The 21,223-nt window shown below is 45.5% G+C and overlaps 21 non-coding genes across 21 annotated transcripts; all 21 read left to right on the top strand.

Moving 5' to 3' along the window:
- Nucleotides 1-801: 801 nt before the first annotated feature.
- Nucleotides 802-874, top strand: TRNAM-CAU (transfer RNA methionine (anticodon CAU)). Its single transcript has one exon. It is a non-coding gene; the product is annotated as a tRNA-Met (tRNA).
- Nucleotides 875-1,138: 264 nt separating this feature from the next.
- TRNAM-CAU (transfer RNA methionine (anticodon CAU)) lies at nucleotides 1,139-1,211 on the top strand. Its single transcript has one exon. It is a non-coding gene; the product is annotated as a tRNA-Met (tRNA).
- A 265-nt stretch (nucleotides 1,212-1,476) lies between these two features.
- Nucleotides 1,477-1,549, top strand: TRNAM-CAU (transfer RNA methionine (anticodon CAU)). Its single transcript has one exon. It is a non-coding gene; the product is annotated as a tRNA-Met (tRNA).
- Nucleotides 1,550-3,770: 2,221 nt separating this feature from the next.
- On the top strand, nucleotides 3,771-3,843 carry TRNAM-CAU (transfer RNA methionine (anticodon CAU)). Its single transcript has one exon. It is a non-coding gene; the product is annotated as a tRNA-Met (tRNA).
- A 264-nt stretch (nucleotides 3,844-4,107) lies between these two features.
- On the top strand, nucleotides 4,108-4,180 carry TRNAM-CAU (transfer RNA methionine (anticodon CAU)). Its single transcript has one exon. It is a non-coding gene; the product is annotated as a tRNA-Met (tRNA).
- A 265-nt stretch (nucleotides 4,181-4,445) lies between these two features.
- On the top strand, nucleotides 4,446-4,518 carry TRNAM-CAU (transfer RNA methionine (anticodon CAU)). Its single transcript has one exon. It is a non-coding gene; the product is annotated as a tRNA-Met (tRNA).
- A 2,221-nt stretch (nucleotides 4,519-6,739) lies between these two features.
- Nucleotides 6,740-6,812, top strand: TRNAM-CAU (transfer RNA methionine (anticodon CAU)). Its single transcript has one exon. It is a non-coding gene; the product is annotated as a tRNA-Met (tRNA).
- A 264-nt stretch (nucleotides 6,813-7,076) lies between these two features.
- On the top strand, nucleotides 7,077-7,149 carry TRNAM-CAU (transfer RNA methionine (anticodon CAU)). The gene has a single exon. It is a non-coding gene; the product is annotated as a tRNA-Met (tRNA).
- A 265-nt stretch (nucleotides 7,150-7,414) lies between these two features.
- On the top strand, nucleotides 7,415-7,487 carry TRNAM-CAU (transfer RNA methionine (anticodon CAU)). The gene has a single exon. It is a non-coding gene; the product is annotated as a tRNA-Met (tRNA).
- Nucleotides 7,488-9,708: 2,221 nt separating this feature from the next.
- On the top strand, nucleotides 9,709-9,781 carry TRNAM-CAU (transfer RNA methionine (anticodon CAU)). Its single transcript has one exon. It is a non-coding gene; the product is annotated as a tRNA-Met (tRNA).
- Nucleotides 9,782-10,045: 264 nt separating this feature from the next.
- On the top strand, nucleotides 10,046-10,118 carry TRNAM-CAU (transfer RNA methionine (anticodon CAU)). Its single transcript has one exon. It is a non-coding gene; the product is annotated as a tRNA-Met (tRNA).
- A 265-nt stretch (nucleotides 10,119-10,383) lies between these two features.
- On the top strand, nucleotides 10,384-10,456 carry TRNAM-CAU (transfer RNA methionine (anticodon CAU)). Its single transcript has one exon. It is a non-coding gene; the product is annotated as a tRNA-Met (tRNA).
- A 2,221-nt stretch (nucleotides 10,457-12,677) lies between these two features.
- TRNAM-CAU (transfer RNA methionine (anticodon CAU)) lies at nucleotides 12,678-12,750 on the top strand. Its single transcript has one exon. It is a non-coding gene; the product is annotated as a tRNA-Met (tRNA).
- A 264-nt stretch (nucleotides 12,751-13,014) lies between these two features.
- TRNAM-CAU (transfer RNA methionine (anticodon CAU)) lies at nucleotides 13,015-13,087 on the top strand. The gene has a single exon. It is a non-coding gene; the product is annotated as a tRNA-Met (tRNA).
- A 265-nt stretch (nucleotides 13,088-13,352) lies between these two features.
- On the top strand, nucleotides 13,353-13,425 carry TRNAM-CAU (transfer RNA methionine (anticodon CAU)). The gene has a single exon. It is a non-coding gene; the product is annotated as a tRNA-Met (tRNA).
- Nucleotides 13,426-15,646: 2,221 nt separating this feature from the next.
- Nucleotides 15,647-15,719, top strand: TRNAM-CAU (transfer RNA methionine (anticodon CAU)). Its single transcript has one exon. It is a non-coding gene; the product is annotated as a tRNA-Met (tRNA).
- Nucleotides 15,720-15,983: 264 nt separating this feature from the next.
- Nucleotides 15,984-16,056, top strand: TRNAM-CAU (transfer RNA methionine (anticodon CAU)). The gene has a single exon. It is a non-coding gene; the product is annotated as a tRNA-Met (tRNA).
- Nucleotides 16,057-16,321: 265 nt separating this feature from the next.
- On the top strand, nucleotides 16,322-16,394 carry TRNAM-CAU (transfer RNA methionine (anticodon CAU)). The gene has a single exon. It is a non-coding gene; the product is annotated as a tRNA-Met (tRNA).
- Nucleotides 16,395-18,615: 2,221 nt separating this feature from the next.
- On the top strand, nucleotides 18,616-18,688 carry TRNAM-CAU (transfer RNA methionine (anticodon CAU)). The gene has a single exon. It is a non-coding gene; the product is annotated as a tRNA-Met (tRNA).
- Nucleotides 18,689-18,952: 264 nt separating this feature from the next.
- On the top strand, nucleotides 18,953-19,025 carry TRNAM-CAU (transfer RNA methionine (anticodon CAU)). Its single transcript has one exon. It is a non-coding gene; the product is annotated as a tRNA-Met (tRNA).
- Nucleotides 19,026-19,290: 265 nt separating this feature from the next.
- TRNAM-CAU (transfer RNA methionine (anticodon CAU)) lies at nucleotides 19,291-19,363 on the top strand. Its single transcript has one exon. It is a non-coding gene; the product is annotated as a tRNA-Met (tRNA).
- Nucleotides 19,364-21,223: the final 1,860 nt, after the last annotated feature.

The raw sequence follows: 21,223 nt of genomic DNA, 5'->3' as shown, positions 1-21,223 counted from the left end.
ATTGGCCTTCCTGGATGTTCCTGTGGCCCGCTGGATGCTTTAATGGGCTGGATAAAGCGTTCTGGAGGATGGAATCCTCTTGGGTTCAGTCTGGGAACTTCTGGGAGTTCATCTGCATAACCCAGCCCCGTCCACCCTTCTTGACCTGGCCGGCAGTTACCTTGCTCTGTTACTAGAGGGCGCGTTTGCACTCTCTTCATGAACCGTGTGCCTCACAGGTGTGATAATGATGTATTTTGGGGTTTGTTTTTGTGGCATGCTACCTGTCACCAGCCGCAAGCAGATCAGCATGAGATCTGATGTCAAATAACAGCATAACAAACTGTGACATAATACAAACCTGACATAAGCGATGTAAGCAGCGAGTATAACGAAACCGGCTGAACGCACGCAAGCAAACTAAATGATGGAAGTGGAAACACATAATTAATCATGCATATATATATAGGAAAGGAGCAAAACTCTCTGCAAATGGGAAAAAAAGCTACCTGCTTACAAAAGGGACATTGGGAGAGGAGAATTAAAAACTGGTAAGAAAAAAGGGCTGAAAAGAGTTAGGTATATATCCAGCGAGGGAGGGGTTGGAAGTTTGTGGCATCTTACCTGTTTTGGAGCATATCAAAATAACTAGCTCAAAATTCAAGCATCGAAGGATGGGACTCTTGATTGATGAATGGAAGACATCTGAAGTACAAAACACTATACATTCAAGTGAAGCTTTTCAGATGGATCGTACTCTCTCTGGAGTTTTGAGTGTGGAGTTGTGTCACATAATCTTCATCAACAAATCATAAAATCGCAGCCTTCTTAGCGCAGTAGGCAGCGCGTCAGTCTCATAATCTGTAGGTCCTGAGTTCGAGCCTCAGAGAGGGCACAAGTGTTTTTTGTTTCAACAAATACAATTGGACATATTTTTTCTAAACATGAAGTGGAGCATGATGTTCAGTAGACCGGAACCCGGTCCTTGTGAATCATAGGATTGGCCTCTTTACTGACGCAGAAAAGAAATATGATCGCAAAATACCATAGAACCAATGGGGCTAGCTGCATTTTATTTTAATATTTCTATCTGGACTGTGTGAGTAGCGTTGTCTCAGATCTGGTTCTCCACCAAGTTCTCCAAAAATACTCCAGCAGAGCCTTCTTAGCGCAGTAGGCAGCGCGTCAGTCTCATAATCTGAAGGTCCTGAGTTCGAGCCTCAGAGAGGGCACAAGTGTTTTTTGTTTCAGCAAATTCAATTGGACATATCCTTTCTAAACATGAAGAGGAGCATGATGTTCAGTAGACCGGAACCCGGTCCTTGTGAATCATAGGATTGGCTTCTTTACTGACGCAGAAAAGAAATATGATTGCCAAATACCATAGAACCAATTGGGGCTAGCTGCGTTTTATTTGAATATTTCTATCTGGACTTTGTGAGTAGCGTGGTCTCAAATCATGCTCTCCACCAGGTTATCCAAAGAGCCTCCAACGGAGCCTTCTAAGCGCAGTAGGCAGCGCGTCAGTCTCATAATCTGAAGGTCCTGAGTTCGAGCCTCAGAGAGGGCACAAGTGTTTTTTGTTTCAGCAAATTCAATTGGACATATCCTTTCTAAACATGAAGAGGAGCATGATGTTCAGTAGACCGCAACGCGGTCCTTGTGAATCACAGGATTGGATTCTTTACTGACGCAGAAAAGAAATATGATCGCAAAATACCATAGAACCAATGGGGCTAGCTGCATTTTATTTGAATATTTCTATCTGCACTTTGTGAGTAGCGTGGTCTTGGATCTGTTTCTCCACCAGGTTCTCCAAACATACTCCAGCCGAACCTGCTTAGTGCAGTAGGCAGCGCGTCAGTCTCATAATTTGAAGGTCCTGAGTTCTTTCCTCAGAGAAGGCAGGCCTCTTCTGTTTCAGGTAATAACTTTTCAAAAACGTTGACAGAATGAGTACAATGTTTGGTATTTTGCAAATGTAAGCAGTCCCTGTGCAAACTTTCTGGCCCTGTGTTCCCACGCCTTCTCCTTGTGCCTTCCAGAGCCCATCAGGTGCACTATGAACTAATGGCAAAACATGGTTGTGCATATAAGGTTGATGCCGCACGAACCCTGCTATGGTTTTTCATATTAATAAGCCTCCGTGCAGTGTCCATAGCCGCCCTAGTGGCGTTATGGCTCTGTAGTTGGTCCGGATAAGCCCAGGGTACCCAGGCCGTAATCTGTAGAGGAAAGAAAAAGGTAAGTGGGGCCAACCAGTGGGGAAAAGAGGGGTCAGTTCAAACAAACAGGTTCTTTCGAATAGAGGTGGGGCAGTTTAAAATGATAAGGTTGCTGGTTGGGATAGCATGGGCGCATACTGATAGAGCCAACGTAGGTCTTTGAGCAAAGATTCAGGAAATAAGGATGGTACATTTTATGGTGTTAGATGCAGTGGGGCAGGTTTACATGAGGGCAGTTTCAGAGAATGAGCAAGTATTTCAAAATGTATTTTCTGGCTGTGTGAGGGACTTGAGAGGTCTTCAAGCAGACCCTTGGAGTATGTTTAAAGTCTCTCACAAAATAAACTCTAGAAAAGACAGGTGGGGCACCCAAGCCTAGCGGCCAAATAGTGAGGCGACTGCATGAAAGGCAAATGCGAAAAGAGGCAAAGAGGGGTAGCACAAGGGGATGCACCCAATTTCGACACTTCTGTTTCTGGTGATTGTCTTGCCCCTGTGCCCATGAAAGGCTCTGGGGAACGCAGGCACAGTTGCGGCTCAGGCATGGACAGTCTGCAAGGCCCTCCTTCGGCATAATAAAAGTGCCCTTGTGAGCCTGGCTGTGTTTAAATCACACAGCAGGGAATGCAGCTTTCAACTTTCCCTCACTGGCCACGAAGGGCCACGAACGGCCAGGTTCTATAGACCAAAAAGCTAGGAGGAACCCTGGCCACTTTTAAATGAGGGTGGGTTTTGAGCTACAGTTCCTTCAGGAGCAAAGCCTGGATTGGCCTTCCTGGATGTTCCTGTGGCCCGCTGGATGCTTTAATGGGCTGGATAAAGCGTTCTGGAGGATGGAATCCTCTTGGGTTCAGTCTGGGAACTTCTGGGAGTTCATCTGCATAACCCAGCCCCGTCCACCCTTCTTGACCTGGCCGGCAGTTACCTTGCTCTGTTACTAGAGGGCGCGTTTGCACTCTCTTCATGAACCGTGTGCCTCACAGGTGTGATAATGATGTATTTTGGGGTTTGTTTTTGTGGCATGCTACCTGTCACCAGCCGCAAGCAGATCAGCATGAGATCTGATGTCAAATAACAGCATAACAAACTGTGACATAATACAAACCTGACATAAGCGATGTAAGCAGCGAGTATAACGAAACCGGCTGAACGCACGCAAGCAAACTAAATGATGGAAGTGGAAACACATAATTAATCATGCATATATATATAGGAAAGGAGCAAAACTCTCTGCAAATGGGAAAAAAAGCTACCTGCTTACAAAAGGGACATTGGGAGAGGAGAATTAAAAACTGGTAAGAAAAAAGGGCTGAAAAGAGTTAGGTATATATCCAGCGAGGGAGGGGTTGGAAGTTTGTGGCATCTTACCTGTTTTGGAGCATATCAAAATAACTAGCTCAAAATTCAAGCATCGAAGGATGGGACTCTTGATTGATGAATGGAAGACATCTGAAGTACAAAACACTATACATTCAAGTGAAGCTTTTCAGATGGATCGTACTCTCTCTGGAGTTTTGAGTGTGGAGTTGTGTCACATAATCTTCATCAACAAATCATAAAATCGCAGCCTTCTTAGCGCAGTAGGCAGCGCGTCAGTCTCATAATCTGTAGGTCCTGAGTTCGAGCCTCAGAGAGGGCACAAGTGTTTTTTGTTTCAACAAATACAATTGGACATATTTTTTCTAAACATGAAGTGGAGCATGATGTTCAGTAGACCGGAACCCGGTCCTTGTGAATCATAGGATTGGCCTCTTTACTGACGCAGAAAAGAAATATGATCGCAAAATACCATAGAACCAATGGGGCTAGCTGCATTTTATTTTAATATTTCTATCTGGACTGTGTGAGTAGCGTTGTCTCAGATCTGGTTCTCCACCAAGTTCTCCAAAAATACTCCAGCAGAGCCTTCTTAGCGCAGTAGGCAGCGCGTCAGTCTCATAATCTGAAGGTCCTGAGTTCGAGCCTCAGAGAGGGCACAAGTGTTTTTTGTTTCAGCAAATTCAATTGGACATATCCTTTCTAAACATGAAGAGGAGCATGATGTTCAGTAGACCGGAACCCGGTCCTTGTGAATCATAGGATTGGCTTCTTTACTGACGCAGAAAAGAAATATGATTGCCAAATACCATAGAACCAATTGGGGCTAGCTGCGTTTTATTTGAATATTTCTATCTGGACTTTGTGAGTAGCGTGGTCTCAAATCATGCTCTCCACCAGGTTATCCAAAGAGCCTCCAACGGAGCCTTCTAAGCGCAGTAGGCAGCGCGTCAGTCTCATAATCTGAAGGTCCTGAGTTCGAGCCTCAGAGAGGGCACAAGTGTTTTTTGTTTCAGCAAATTCAATTGGACATATCCTTTCTAAACATGAAGAGGAGCATGATGTTCAGTAGACCGCAACGCGGTCCTTGTGAATCACAGGATTGGATTCTTTACTGACGCAGAAAAGAAATATGATCGCAAAATACCATAGAACCAATGGGGCTAGCTGCATTTTATTTGAATATTTCTATCTGCACTTTGTGAGTAGCGTGGTCTTGGATCTGTTTCTCCACCAGGTTCTCCAAACATACTCCAGCCGAACCTGCTTAGTGCAGTAGGCAGCGCGTCAGTCTCATAATTTGAAGGTCCTGAGTTCTTTCCTCAGAGAAGGCAGGCCTCTTCTGTTTCAGGTAATAACTTTTCAAAAACGTTGACAGAATGAGTACAATGTTTGGTATTTTGCAAATGTAAGCAGTCCCTGTGCAAACTTTCTGGCCCTGTGTTCCCACGCCTTCTCCTTGTGCCTTCCAGAGCCCATCAGGTGCACTATGAACTAATGGCAAAACATGGTTGTGCATATAAGGTTGATGCCGCACGAACCCTGCTATGGTTTTTCATATTAATAAGCCTCCGTGCAGTGTCCATAGCCGCCCTAGTGGCGTTATGGCTCTGTAGTTGGTCCGGATAAGCCCAGGGTACCCAGGCCGTAATCTGTAGAGGAAAGAAAAAGGTAAGTGGGGCCAACCAGTGGGGAAAAGAGGGGTCAGTTCAAACAAACAGGTTCTTTCGAATAGAGGTGGGGCAGTTTAAAATGATAAGGTTGCTGGTTGGGATAGCATGGGCGCATACTGATAGAGCCAACGTAGGTCTTTGAGCAAAGATTCAGGAAATAAGGATGGTACATTTTATGGTGTTAGATGCAGTGGGGCAGGTTTACATGAGGGCAGTTTCAGAGAATGAGCAAGTATTTCAAAATGTATTTTCTGGCTGTGTGAGGGACTTGAGAGGTCTTCAAGCAGACCCTTGGAGTATGTTTAAAGTCTCTCACAAAATAAACTCTAGAAAAGACAGGTGGGGCACCCAAGCCTAGCGGCCAAATAGTGAGGCGACTGCATGAAAGGCAAATGCGAAAAGAGGCAAAGAGGGGTAGCACAAGGGGATGCACCCAATTTCGACACTTCTGTTTCTGGTGATTGTCTTGCCCCTGTGCCCATGAAAGGCTCTGGGGAACGCAGGCACAGTTGCGGCTCAGGCATGGACAGTCTGCAAGGCCCTCCTTCGGCATAATAAAAGTGCCCTTGTGAGCCTGGCTGTGTTTAAATCACACAGCAGGGAATGCAGCTTTCAACTTTCCCTCACTGGCCACGAAGGGCCACGAACGGCCAGGTTCTATAGACCAAAAAGCTAGGAGGAACCCTGGCCACTTTTAAATGAGGGTGGGTTTTGAGCTACAGTTCCTTCAGGAGCAAAGCCTGGATTGGCCTTCCTGGATGTTCCTGTGGCCCGCTGGATGCTTTAATGGGCTGGATAAAGCGTTCTGGAGGATGGAATCCTCTTGGGTTCAGTCTGGGAACTTCTGGGAGTTCATCTGCATAACCCAGCCCCGTCCACCCTTCTTGACCTGGCCGGCAGTTACCTTGCTCTGTTACTAGAGGGCGCGTTTGCACTCTCTTCATGAACCGTGTGCCTCACAGGTGTGATAATGATGTATTTTGGGGTTTGTTTTTGTGGCATGCTACCTGTCACCAGCCGCAAGCAGATCAGCATGAGATCTGATGTCAAATAACAGCATAACAAACTGTGACATAATACAAACCTGACATAAGCGATGTAAGCAGCGAGTATAACGAAACCGGCTGAACGCACGCAAGCAAACTAAATGATGGAAGTGGAAACACATAATTAATCATGCATATATATATAGGAAAGGAGCAAAACTCTCTGCAAATGGGAAAAAAAGCTACCTGCTTACAAAAGGGACATTGGGAGAGGAGAATTAAAAACTGGTAAGAAAAAAGGGCTGAAAAGAGTTAGGTATATATCCAGCGAGGGAGGGGTTGGAAGTTTGTGGCATCTTACCTGTTTTGGAGCATATCAAAATAACTAGCTCAAAATTCAAGCATCGAAGGATGGGACTCTTGATTGATGAATGGAAGACATCTGAAGTACAAAACACTATACATTCAAGTGAAGCTTTTCAGATGGATCGTACTCTCTCTGGAGTTTTGAGTGTGGAGTTGTGTCACATAATCTTCATCAACAAATCATAAAATCGCAGCCTTCTTAGCGCAGTAGGCAGCGCGTCAGTCTCATAATCTGTAGGTCCTGAGTTCGAGCCTCAGAGAGGGCACAAGTGTTTTTTGTTTCAACAAATACAATTGGACATATTTTTTCTAAACATGAAGTGGAGCATGATGTTCAGTAGACCGCAACGCGGTCCTTGTGAATCATAGGATTGGCCTCTTTACTGACGCAGAAAAGAAATATGATCGCAAAATACCATAGAACCAATGGGCCTAGCTGCATTTTATTTTAATATTTCTATCTGGACTGTGTGAGTAGCGTTGTCTCAGATCTGGTTCTCCACCAAGTTCTCCAAAAATACTCCAGCAGAGCCTTCTTAGCGCAGTAGGCAGTGCGTCAGTCTCATAATCTGAAGGTCCTGAGTTCGAGCCTCAGAGAGGGCACAAGTGTTTTTTGTTTCAGCAAATTCAATTGGACATATCCTTTCTAAACATGAAGAGGAGCATGATGTTCAGTAGACCGCAACGCGGTCCTTGTGAATCACAGGATTGGATTCTTTACTGACGCAGAAAAGAAATATGATTGCCAAATACCAAAGAACCAATTGGGGCTAGCTGCGTTTTATTTGAATATTTCTATCTGGACTTTGTGAGTAGCGTGGTCTCAAATCATGCTCTCCACCAGGTTATCCAAAGAGCCTCCAACGGAGCCTTCTAAGCGCAGTAGGCAGCGCGTCAGTCTCATAATCTGAAGGTCCTGAGTTCGAGCCTCAGAGAGGGCACAAGTGTTTTTTGTTTCAGCAAATTCAATTGGACATATCCTTTCTAAACATGAAGAGGAGCATGATGTTCAGTAGACCGCAACGCGGTCCTTGTGAATCACAGCATTGGATTCTTTACTGACGCAGAAAAGAAATATGATCGCAAAATACCATAGAACCAATGGGGCTAGCTGCATTTTATTTGAATATTTCTATCTGCACTTTGTGAGTAGCGTGGTCTTGGATCTGTTTCTCCACCAGGTTCTCCAAACATACTCCAGCCGAACCTGCTTAGTGCAGTAGGCAGCGCGTCAGTCTCATAATTTGAAGGTCCTGAGTTCTTTCCTCAGAGAAGGCAGGCCTCTTCTGTTTCAGGTAATAACTTTTCAAAAACGTTGACAGAATGAGTACAATGTTTGGTATTTTGCAAATGTAAGCAGTCCCTGTGCAAACTTTCTGGCCCTGTGTTCCCACGCCTTCTCCTTGTGCCTTCCAGAGCCCATCAGGTGCACTATGAACTAATGGCAAAACATGGTTGTGCATATAAGGTTGATGCCGCACGAACCCTGCTATGGTTTTTCATATTAATAAGCCTCCGTGCAGTGTCCATCGCCGCCCTAGTGGCGTTATGGCTCTGTAGTTGGTCCGGATAAGCCCAGGGTACCCAGGCCGTAATCTGTAGAGGAAAGAAAAAGGTAAGTGGGGCCAACCAGTGGGGAAAAGAGGGGTCAGTTCAAACAAACAGGTTCTTTCGAATAGAGGTGGGGCAGTTTAAAATGATAAGGTTGCTGGTTGGGATAGCATGGGCGCATACTGATAGAGCCAACGTAGGTCTTTGAGCAAAGATTCAGGAAATAAGGATGGTACATTTTATGGTGTTAGATGCAGTGGGGCAGGTTTACATGAGGGCAGTTTCAGAGAATGAGCAAGTATTTCAAAATGTATTTTCTGGCTGTGTGAGGGACTTGAGAGGTCTTCAAGCAGACCCTTGGAGTATGTTTAAAGTCTCTCACAAAATAAACTCTAGAAAAGACAGGTGGGGCACCCAAGCCTAGCGGCCAAATAGTGAGGCGACTGCATGAAAGGCAAATGCGAAAAGAGGCAAAGAGGGGTAGCACAAGGGGATGCACCCAATTTCGACACTTCTGTTTCTGGTGATTGTCTTGCCCCTGTGCCCATGAAAGGCTCTGGGGAACGCAGGCACAGTTGCGGCTCAGGCATGGACAGTCTGCAAGGCCCTCCTTCGGCATAATAAAAGTGCCCTTGTGAGCCTGGCTGTGTTTAAATCACACAGCAGGGAATGCAGCTTTCAACTTTCCCTCACTGGCCACGAAGGGCCACGAACGGCCAGGTTCTATAGACCAAAAAGCTAGGAGGAACCCTGGCCACTTTTAAATGAGGGTGGGTTTTGAGCTACAGTTCCTTCAGGAGCAAAGCCTGGATTGGCCTTCCTGGATGTTCCTGTGGCCCGCTGGATGCTTTAATGGGCTGGATAAAGCGTTCTGGAGGATGGAATCCTCTTGGGTTCAGTCTGGGAACTTCTGGGAGTTCATCTGCATAACCCAGCCCCGTCCACCCTTCTTGACCTGGCCGGCAGTTACCTTGCTCTGTTACTAGAGGGCGCGTTTGCACTCTCTTCATGAACCGTGTGCCTCACAGGTGTGATAATGATGTATTTTGGGGTTTGTTTTTGTGGCATGCTACCTGTCACCAGCCGCAAGCAGATCAGCATGAGATCTGATGTCAAATAACAGCATAACAAACTGTGACATAATACAAACCTGACATAAGCGATGTAAGCAGCGAGTATAACGAAACCGGCTGAACGCACGCAAGCAAACTAAATGATGGAAGTGGAAACACATAATTAATCATGCATATATATATAGGAAAGGAGCAAAACTCTCTGCAAATGGGAAAAAAAGCTACCTGCTTACAAAAGGGACATTGGGAGAGGAGAATTAAAAACTGGTAAGAAAAAAGGGCTGAAAAGAGTTAGGTATATATCCAGCGAGGGAGGGGTTGGAAGTTTGTGGCATCTTACCTGTTTTGGAGCATATCAAAATAACTAGCTCAAAATTCAAGCATCGAAGGATGGGACTCTTGATTGATGAATGGAAGACATCTGAAGTACAAAACACTATACATTCAAGTGAAGCTTTTCAGATGGATCGTACTCTCTCTGGAGTTTTGAGTGTGGAGTTGTGTCACATAATCTTCATCAACAAATCATAAAATCGCAGCCTTCTTAGCGCAGTAGGCAGCGCGTCAGTCTCATAATCTGTAGGTCCTGAGTTCGAGCCTCAGAGAGGGCACAAGTGTTTTTTGTTTCAACAAATACAATTGGACATATTTTTTCTAAACATGAAGTGGAGCATGATGTTCAGTAGACCGGAACCCGGTCCTTGTGAATCATAGGATTGGCCTCTTTACTGACGCAGAAAAGAAATATGATCGCAAAATACCATAGAACCAATGGGGCTAGCTGCATTTTATTTTAATATTTCTATCTGGACTGTGTGAGTAGCGTTGTCTCAGATCTGGTTCTCCACCAAGTTCTCCAAAAATACTCCAGCAGAGCCTTCTTAGCGCAGTAGGCAGCGCGTCAGTCTCATAATCTGAAGGTCCTGAGTTCGAGCCTCAGAGAGGGCACAAGTGTTTTTTGTTTCAGCAAATTCAATTGGACATATCCTTTCTAAACATGAAGAGGAGCATGATGTTCAGTAGACCGGAACCCGGTCCTTGTGAATCATAGGATTGGCTTCTTTACTGACGCAGAAAAGAAATATGATTGCCAAATACCATAGAACCAATTGGGGCTAGCTGCGTTTTATTTGAATATTTCTATCTGGACTTTGTGAGTAGCGTGGTCTCAAATCATGCTCTCCACCAGGTTATCCAAAGAGCCTCCAACGGAGCCTTCTAAGCGCAGTAGGCAGCGCGTCAGTCTCATAATCTGAAGGTCCTGAGTTCGAGCCTCAGAGAGGGCACAAGTGTTTTTTGTTTCAGCAAATTCAATTGGACATATCCTTTCTAAACATGAAGAGGAGCATGATGTTCAGTAGACCGCAACGCGGTCCTTGTGAATCACAGGATTGGATTCTTTACTGACGCAGAAAAGAAATATGATCGCAAAATACCATAGAACCAATGGGGCTAGCTGCATTTTATTTGAATATTTCTATCTGCACTTTGTGAGTAGCGTGGTCTTGGATCTGTTTCTCCACCAGGTTCTCCAAACATACTCCAGCCGAACCTGCTTAGTGCAGTAGGCAGCGCGTCAGTCTCATAATTTGAAGGTCCTGAGTTCTTTCCTCAGAGAAGGCAGGCCTCTTCTGTTTCAGGTAATAACTTTTCAAAAACGTTGACAGAATGAGTACAATGTTTGGTATTTTGCAAATGTAAGCAGTCCCTGTGCAAACTTTCTGGCCCTGTGTTCCCACGCCTTCTCCTTGTGCCTTCCAGAGCCCATCAGGTGCACTATGAACTAATGGCAAAACATGGTTGTGCATATAAGGTTGATGCCGCACGAACCCTGCTATGGTTTTTCATATTAATAAGCCTCCGTGCAGTGTCCATAGCCGCCCTAGTGGCGTTATGGCTCTGTAGTTGGTCCGGATAAGCCCAGGGTACCCAGGCCGTAATCTGTAGAGGAAAGAAAAAGGTAAGTGGGGCCAACCAGTGGGGAAAAGAGGGGTCAGTTCAAACAAACAGGTTCTTTCGAATAGAGGTGGGGCAGTTTAAAATGATAAGGTTGCTGGTTGGGATAGCATGGGCGCATACTGATAGAGCCAACGTAGGTCTTTGAGCAAAGATTCAGGAAATAAGGATGGTACATTTTATGGTGTTAGATGCAGTGGGGCAGGTTTACATGAGGGCAGTTTCAGAGAATGAGCAAGTATTTCAAAATGTATTTTCTGGCTGTGTGAGGGACTTGAGAGGTCTTCAAGCAGACCCTTGGAGTATGTTTAAAGTCTCTCACAAAATAAACTCTAGAAAAGACAGGTGGGGCACCCAAGCCTAGCGGCCAAATAGTGAGGCGACTGCATGAAAGGCAAATGCGAAAAGAGGCAAAGAGGGGTAGCACAAGGGGATGCACCCAATTTCGACACTTCTGTTTCTGGTGATTGTCTTGCCCCTGTGCCCATGAAAGGCTCTGGGGAACGCAGGCACAGTTGCGGCTCAGGCATGGACAGTCTGCAAGGCCCTCCTTCGGCATAATAAAAGTGCCCTTGTGAGCCTGGCTGTGTTTAAATCACACAGCAGGGAATGCAGCTTTCAACTTTCCCTCACTGGCCACGAAGGGCCACGAACGGCCAGGTTCTATAGACCAAAAAGCTAGGAGGAACCCTGGCCACTTTTAAATGAGGGTGGGTTTTGAGCTACAGTTCCTTCAGGAGCAAAGCCTGGATTGGCCTTCCTGGATGTTCCTGTGGCCCGCTGGATGCTTTAATGGGCTGGATAAAGCGTTCTGGAGGATGGAATCCTCTTGGGTTCAGTCTGGGAACTTCTGGGAGTTCATCTGCATAACCCAGCCCCGTCCACCCTTCTTGACCTGGCCGGCAGTTACCTTGCTCTGTTACTAGAGGGCGCGTTTGCACTCTCTTCATGAACCGTGTGCCTCACAGGTGTGATAATGATGTATTTTGGGGTTTGTTTTTGTGGCATGCTACCTGTCACCAGCCGCAAGCAGATCAGCATGAGATCTGATGTCAAATAACAGCATAACAAACTGTGACATAATACAAACCTGACATAAGCGATGTAAGCAGCGAGTATAACGAAACCGGCTGAACGCACGCAAGCAAACTAAATGATGGAAGTGGAAACACATAATTAATCATGCATATATATATAGGAAAGGAGCAAAACTCTCTGCAAATGGGAAAAAAAGCTACCTGCTTACAAAAGGGACATTGGGAGAGGAGAATTAAAAACTGGTAAGAAAAAAGGGCTGAAAAGAGTTAGGTATATATCCAGCGAGGGAGGGGTTGGAAGTTTGTGGCATCTTACCTGTTTTGGAGCATATCAAAATAACTAGCTCAAAATTCAAGCATCGAAGGATGGGACTCTTGATTGATGAATGGAAGACATCTGAAGTACAAAACACTATACATTCAAGTGAAGCTTTTCAGATGGATCGTACTCTCTCTGGAGTTTTGAGTGTGGAGTTGTGTCACATAATCTTCATCAACAAATCATAAAATCGCAGCCTTCTTAGCGCAGTAGGCAGCGCGTCAGTCTCATAATCTGTAGGTCCTGAGTTCGAGCCTCAGAGAGGGCACAAGTGTTTTTTGTTTCAACAAATACAATTGGACATATTTTTTCTAAACATGAAGTGGAGCATGATGTTCAGTAGACCGGAACCCGGTCCTTGTGAATCATAGGATTGGCCTCTTTACTGACGCAGAAAAGAAATATGATCGCAAAATACCATAGAACCAATGGGGCTAGCTGCATTTTATTTTAATATTTCTATCTGGACTGTGTGAGTAGCGTTGTCTCAGATCTGGTTCTCCACCAAGTTCTCCAAAAATACTCCAGCAGAGCCTTCTTAGCGCAGTAGGCAGCGCGTCAGTCTCATAATCTGAAGGTCCTGAGTTCGAGCCTCAGAGAGGGCACAAGTGTTTTTTGTTTCAGCAAATTCAATTGGACATATCCTTTCTAAACATGAAGAGGAGCATGATGTTCAGTAGACCGGAACCCGGTCCTTGTGAATCATAGGATTGGCTTCTTTACTGACGCAGAAAAGAAATATGATTGCCAAATACCATAGAACCAATTGGGGCTAGCTGCGTTTTATTTGAATATTTCTATCTGGACTTTGTGAGTAGTGTGGTCTCAAATCATGCTCTCCACCAGGTTATCCAAAGAGCCTCCAACGGAGCCTTCTAAGCGCAGTAGGCAGCGCGTCAGTCTCATAATCTGAAGGTCCTGAGTTCGAGCCTCAGAGAGGGCACAAGTGTTTTTTGTTTCAGCAAATTCAATTGGACATATCCTTTCTAAACATGAAGAGGAGCATGATGTTCAGTAGACCGCAACGCGGTCCTTGTGAATCACAGGATTGGATTCTTTACTGACGCAGAAAAGAAATATGATCGCAAAATACCATAGAACCAATGGGGCTAGCTGCATTTTATTTGAATATTTCTATCTGCACTTTGTGAGTAGCGTGGTCTTGGATCTGTTTCTCCACCAGGTTCTCCAAACATACTCCAGCCGAACCTGCTTAGTGCAGTAGGCAGCGCGTCAGTCTCATAATTTGAAGGTCCTGAGTTCTTTCCTCAGAGAAGGCAGGCCTCTTCTGTTTCAGGTAATAACTTTTCAAAAACGTTGACAGAATGAGTACAATGTTTGGTATTTTGCAAATGTAAGCAGTCCCTGTGCAAACTTTCTGGCCCTGTGTTCCCACGCCTTCTCCTTGTGCCTTCCAGAGCCCATCAGGTGCACTATGAACTAATGGCAAAACATGGTTGTGCATATAAGGTTGATGCCGCACGAACCCTGCTATGGTTTTTCATATTAATAAGCCTCCGTGCAGTGTCCATAGCCGCCCTAGTGGCGTTATGGCTCTGTAGTTGGTCCGGATAAGCCCAGGGTACCCAGGCCGTAATCTGTAGAGGAAAGAAAAAGGTAAGTGGGGCCAACCAGTGGGGAAAAGAGGGGTCAGTTCAAACAAACAGGTTCTTTCGAATAGAGGTGGGGCAGTTTAAAATGATAAGGTTGCTGGTTGGGATAGCATGGGCGCATACTGATAGAGCCAACGTAGGTCTTTGAGCAAAGATTCAGGAAATAAGGATGGTACATTTTATGGTGTTAGATGCAGTGGGGCAGGTTTACATGAGGGCAGTTTCAGAGAATGAGCAAGTATTTCAAAATGTATTTTCTGGCTGTGTGAGGGACTTGAGAGGTCTTCAAGCAGACCCTTGGAGTATGTTTAAAGTCTCTCACAAAATAAACTCTAGAAAAGACAGGTGGGGCACCCAAGCCTAGCGGCCAAATAGTGAGGCGACTGCATGAAAGGCAAATGCGAAAAGAGGCAAAGAGGGGTAGCACAAGGGGATGCACCCAATTTCGACACTTCTGTTTCTGGTGATTGACTTGCCCCTGTGCCCATGAAAGGCTCTGGGGAACGCAGGCACAGTTGCGGCTCAGGCATGGACAGTCTGCAAGGCCCTCCTTCGGCATAATAAAAGTGCCCTTGTGAGCCTGGCTGTGTTTAAATCACACAGCAGGGAATGCAGCTTTCAACTTTCCCTCACTGGCCACGAAGGGCCACGAACGGCCAGGTTCTATAGACCAAAAAGCTAGGAGGAACCCTGGCCACTTTTAAATGAGGGTGGGTTTTGAGCTACAGTTCCTTCAGGAGCAAAGCCTGGATTGGCCTTCCTGGATGTTCCTGTGGCCCGCTGGATGCTTTAATGGGCTGGATAAAGCGTTCTGGAGGATGGAATCCTCTTGGGTTCAGTCTGGGAACTTCTGGGAGTTCATCTGCATAACCCAGCCCCGTCCACCCTTCTTGACCTGGCCGGCAGTTACCTTGCTCTGTTACTAGAGGGCGCGTTTGCACTCTCTTCATGAACCGTGTGCCTCACAGGTGTGATAATGATGTATTTTGGGGTTTGTTTTTGTGGCATGCTACCTGTCACCAGCCGCAAGCAGATCAGCATGAGATCTGATGTCAAATAACAGCATAACAAACTGTGACATAATACAAACCTGACATAAGCGATGTAAGCAGCGAGTATAACGAAACCGGCTGAACGCACGCAAGCAAACTAAATGATGGAAGTGGAAACACATAATTAATCATGCATATATATATAGGAAAGGAGCAAAACTCTCTGCAAATGGGAAAAAAAGCTACCTGCTTACAAAAGGGACATTGGGAGAGGAGAATTAAAAACTGGTAAGAAAAAAGGGCTGAAAAGAGTTAGGTATATATCCAGCGAGGGAGGGGTTGGAAGTTTGTGGCATCTTACCTGTTTTGGAGCATATCAAAATAACTAGCTCAAAATTCAAGCATCGAAGGATGGGACTCTTGATTGATGAATGGAAGACATCTGAAGTACAAAACACTATACATTCAAGTGAAGCTTTTCAGATGGATCGTACTCTCTCTGGAGTTTTGAGTGTGGAGTTGTGTCACATAATCTTCATCAACAAATCATAAAATCGCAGCCTTCTTAGCGCAGTAGGCAGCGCGTCAGTCTCATAATCTGTAGGTCCTGAGTTCGAGCCTCAGAGAGGGCACAAGTGTTTTTTGTTTCAACAAATACAATTGGACATATTTTTTCTAAACATGAAGTGGAGCATGATGTTCAGTAGACCGGAACCCGGTCCTTGTGAATCATAGGATTGGCCTCTTTACTGACGCAGAAAAGAAATATGATCGCAAAATACCATAGAACCAATGGGGCTAGCTGCATTTTATTTTAATATTTCTATCTGGACTGTGTGAGTAGCGTTGTCTCAGATCTGGTTCTCCACCAAGTTCTCCAAAAATACTCCAGCAGAGCCTTCTTAGTGCAGTAGGCAGCGCGTCAGTCTCATAATCTGAAGGTCCTGAGTTCGAGCCTCAGAGAGGGCACAAGTGTTTTTTGTTTCAGCAAATTCAATTGGACATATCCTTTCTAAACATGAAGAGGAGCATGATGTTCAGTAGACCGGAACCCGGTCCTTGTGAATCATAGGATTGGCTTCTTTACTGACGCAGAAAAGAAATATGATTGCCAAATACCATAGAACCAATTGGGGCTAGCTGCGTTTTATTTGAATATTTCTATCTGGACTTTGTGAGTAGCGTGGTCTCAAATCATGCTCTCCACCAGGTTATCCAAAGAGCCTCCAACGGAGCCTTCTAAGTGCAGTAGGCAGCGCGTCAGTCTCATAATCTGAAGGTCCTGAGTTCGAGCCTCAGAGAGGGCACAAGTGTTTTTTGTTTCAGCAAATTCAATTGGACATATCCTTTCTAAACATGAAGAGGAGCATGATGTTCAGTAGACCGCAACGCGGTCCTTGTGAATCACAGGATTGGATTCTTTACTGACGCAGAAAAGAAATATGATCGCAAAATACCATAGAACCAATGGGGCTAGCTGCATTTTATTTGAATATTTCTATCTGCACTTTGTGAGTAGCGTGGTCTTGGATCTGTTTCTCCACCAGGTTCTCCAAACATACTCCAGCCGAACCTGCTTAGTGCAGTAGGCAGCGCGTCAGTCTCATAATTTGAAGGACCTGAGTTCTTTCCTCAGAGAAGGCAGGCCTCTTCTGTTTCAGGTAATAACTTTTCAAAAACGTTGACAGAATGAGTACAATGTTTGGTATTTTGCAAATGTAAGCAGTCCCTGTGCAAACTTTCTGGCCCTGTGTTCCCACGCCTTCTCCTTGTGCCTTCCAGAGCCCATCAGGTGCACTATGAACTAATGGCAAAACATGGTTGTGCATATAAGGTTGATGCCGCACGAACCCTGCTATGGTTTTTCATATTAATAAGCCTCCGTGCAGTGTCCATAGCCGCCCTAGTGGCGTTATGGCTCTGTAGTTGGTCCGGATAAGCCCAGGGTACCCAGGCCGTAATCTGTAGAGGAAAGAAAAAGGTAAGTGGGGCCAACCAGTGGGGAAAAGAGGGGTCAGTTCAAACAAACAGGTTCTTTCGAATAGAGGTGGGGCAGTTTAAAATGATAAGGTTGCTGGTTGGGATAGCATGGGCGCATACTGATAGAGCCAACGTAGGTCTTTGAGCAAAGATTCAGGAAATAAGGATGGTACATTTTATGGTGTTAGATGCAGTGGGGCAGGTTTACATGAGGGCAGTTTCAGAGAATGAGCAAGTATTTCAAAATGTATTTTCTGGCTGTGTGAGGGACTTGAGAGGTCTTCAAGCAGACCCTTGGAGTATGTTTAAAGTCTCTCACAAAATAAACTCTAGAAAAGACAGGTGGGGCACCCAAGCCTAGCGGCCAAATAGTGAGGCGACTGCATGAAAGGCAAATGCGAAAAGAGGCAAAGAGGGGTAGCACAAGGGGATGCACCCAATTTCGACACTTCTGTTTCTGGTGATTGTCTTGCCCCTGTGCCCATGAAAGGCTCTGGGGAACGCAGGCACAGTTGCGGCTCAGGCATGGACAGTCTGCAAGGCCCTCCTTCGGCATAATAAAAGTGCCCTTGTGAGCCTGGCTGTGTTTAAATCACACAGCAGGGAATGCAGCTTTCAACTTTCCCTCACTGGCCACGAACGGCCATGAACGGCCAGGTTCTATAGACCAAAAAGCTAGGAGGAACCCTGGCCACTTTTAAATGAGGGTGGGTTTTGAGCTACAGTTCCTTCAGGAGCAAAGCCTGGATTGGCCTTCCTGGATGTTCCTGTGGCCCGCTGGATGCTTTAATGGGCTGGATAAAGCGTTCTGGAGGATGGAATCCTCTTGGGTTCAGTCTGGGAACTTCTGGGAGTTCATCTGCATAACCCAGCCCCGTCCACCCTTCTTGACCTGGCCGGCAGTTACCTTGCTCTGTTACTAGAGGGCGCGTTTGCACTCTCTTCATGAACCGTGTGCCTCACAGGTGTGATAATGATGTATTTTGGGGTTTGTTTTTGTGGCATGCTACCTGTCACCAGCCGCAAGCAGATCAGCATGAGATCTGATGTCAAATAACAGCATAACAAACTGTGACATAATACAAACCTGACATAAGCGATGTAAGCAGCGAGTATAACGAAACCGGCTGAACGCACGCAAGCAAACTAAATGATGGAAGTGGAAACACATAATTAATCATGCATATATATATAGGAAAGGAGCAAAACTCTCTGCAAATGGGAAAAAAAGCTACCTGCTTACAAAAGGGACATTGGGAGAGGAGAATTAAAAACTGGTAAGAAAAAAGGGCTGAAAAGAGTTAGGTATATATCCAGCGAGGGAGGGGTTGGAAGTTTGTGGCATCTTACCTGTTTTGGAGCATATCAAAATAACTAGCTCAAAATTCAAGCATCGAAGGATGGGACTCTTGATTGATGAATGGAAGACATCTGAAGTACAAAACACTATACATTCAAGTGAAGCTTTTCAGATGGATCGTACTCTCTCTGGAGTTTTGAGTGTGGAGTTGTGTCACATAATCTTCATCAACAAATCAAAAAATCGCAGCCTTCTTTGCGCAGTAGGCAGCGCGTCAGTCTCATAATCTGTAGGTCCTGAGTTCGAGCCTCAGAGAGGGCACAAGTGTTTTTTGTTTCAACAAATACAATTGGACATATTTTTTCTAAACATGAAGTGGAGCATGATGTTCAGTAGACCGCAACGCGGTCCTTGTGAATCATAGGATTGGCCTCTTTACTGACGCAGAAAAGAAATATGATCGCAAAATACCATAGAACCAATGGGCCTAGCTGCATTTTATTTTAATATTTCTATCTGGACTGTGTGAGTAGCGTTGTCTCAGATCTGGTTCTCCACCAAGTTCTCCAAAAATACTCCAGCAGAGCCTTCTTAGCGCAGTAGGCAGCGCGTCAGTCTCATAATCTGAAGGTCCTGAGTTCGAGCCTCAGAGAGGGCACAAGTGTTTTTTGTTTCAGCAAATTCAATTGGACATATCCTTTCTAAACATGAAGAGGAGCATGATGTTCAGTAGACCGCAACGCGGTCCTTGTGAATCACAGGATTGGATTCTTTACTGACGCAGAAAAGAAATATGATTGCCAAATACCAAAGAACCAATTGGGGCTAGCTGCGTTTTATTTGAATATTTCTATCTGGACTTTGTGAGTAGCGTGGTCTCAAATCATGCTCTCCACCAGGTTATCCAAAGAGCCTCCAACGGAGCCTTCTAAGCGCAGTAGGCAGCGCGTCAGTCTCATAATCTGAAGGTCCTGAGTTCGAGCCTCAGAGAGGGCACAAGTGTTTTTTGTTTCAGCAAATTCAATTGGACATATCCTTTCTAAACATGAAGAGGAGCATGATGTTCAGTAGACCGCAACGCGGTCCTTGTGAATCACAGCATTGGATTCTTTACTGACGCAGAAAAGAAATATGATCGCAAAATACCATAGAACCAATGGGGCTAGCTGCATTTTATTTGAATATTTCTATCTGCACTTTGTGAGTAGCGTGGTCTTGGATCTGTTTCTCCACCAGGTTCTCCAAACATACTCCAGCCGAACCTGCTTAGTGCAGTAGGCAGCGCGTCAGTCTCATAATTTGAAGGTCCTGAGTTCTTTCCTCAGAGAAGGCAGGCCTCTTCTGTTTCAGGTAATAACTTTTCAAAAACGTTGACAGAATGAGTACAATGTTTGGTATTTTGCAAATGTAAGCAGTCCCTGTGCAAACTTTCTGGCCCTGTGTTCCCACGCCTTCTCCTTGTGCCTTCCAGAGCCCATCAGGTGCACTATGAACTAATGGCAAAACATGGTTGTGCATATAAGGTTGATGCCGCACGAACCCTGCTATGGTTTTTCATATTAATAAGCCTCCGTGCAGTGTCCATCGCCGCCCTAGTGGCGTTATGGCTCTGTAGTTGGTCCGGATAAGCCCAGGGTACCCAGGCCGTAATCTGTAGAGGAAAGAAAAAGGTAAGTGGGGCCAACCAGTGGGGAAAAGAGGGGTCAGTTCAAACAAACAGGTTCTTTCGAATAGAGGTGGGGCAGTTTAAAATGATAAGGTTGCTGGTTGGGATAGCATGGGCGCATACTGATAGAGCCAACGTAGGTCTTTGAGCAAAGATTCAGGAAATAAGGATGGTACATTTTATGGTGTTAGATGCAGTGGGGCAGGTTTACATGAGGGCAGTTTCAGAGAATGAGCAAGTATTTCAAAATGTATTTTCTGGCTGTGTGAGGGACTTGAGAGGTCTTCAAGCAGACCCTTGGAGTATGTTTAAAGTCTCTCACAAAATAAACTCTAGAAAAGACAGGTGGGGCACCCAAGCCTAGCGGCCAAATAGTGAGGCGACTGCATGAAAGGCAAATGCGAAAAGAGGCAAAGAGGGGTAGCACAAGGGGATGCACCCAATTTCGACACTTCTGTTTCTGGTGATTGTCTTGCCCCTGTGCCCATGAAAGGCTCTGGGGAACGCAGGCACAGTTGCGGCTCAGGCATGGACAGTCTGCAAGGCCCTCCTTCGGCATAATAAAAGTGCCCTTGTGAGCCTGGCTGTGTTTAAATCACACAGCAGGGAATGCAGCTTTCAACTTTCCCTCACTGGCCACGAAGGGCCACGAACGGCCAGGTTCTATAGACCAAAAAGCTAGGAGGAACCCTGGCCACTTTTAAATGAGGGTGGGTTTTGAGCTACAGTTCCTTCAGGAGCAAAGCCTGGATTGGCCTTCCTGGATGTTCCTGTGGCCCGCTGGATGCTTTAATGGGCTGGATAAAGCGTTCTGGAGGATGGAATCCTCTTGGGTTCAGTCTGGGAACTTCTGGGAGTTCATCTGCATAACCCAGCCCCGTCCACCCTTCTTGACCTGGCCGGCAGTTACCTTGCTCTGTTACTAGAGGGCGCGTTTGCACTCTCTTCATGAACCGTGTGCCTCACAGGTGTGATAATGATGTATTTTGGGGTTTGTTTTTGTGGCATGCTACCTGTCACCAGCCGCAAGCAGATCAGCATGAGATCTGATGTCAAATAACAGCATAACAAACTGTGACATAATACAAACCTGACATAAGCGATGTAAGCAGCGAGTATAACGAAACCGGCTGAACGCACGCAAGCAAACTAAATGATGGAAGTGGAAACACATAATTAATCATGCATAT

The sequence above is a fragment of the Ambystoma mexicanum genome, chromosome 4p (assembly GCF_040938575.1).
Source record: "Ambystoma mexicanum isolate Mex_15411 chromosome 4p, UKY_AmexF1_1, whole genome shotgun sequence".
NCBI lineage: Eukaryota > Metazoa > Chordata > Amphibia > Caudata > Ambystomatidae > Ambystoma > Ambystoma mexicanum.
The sequence above is the reverse complement of the archived record's forward strand: the minus strand, read 5'-3'. Positions and strand labels throughout refer to the sequence as shown.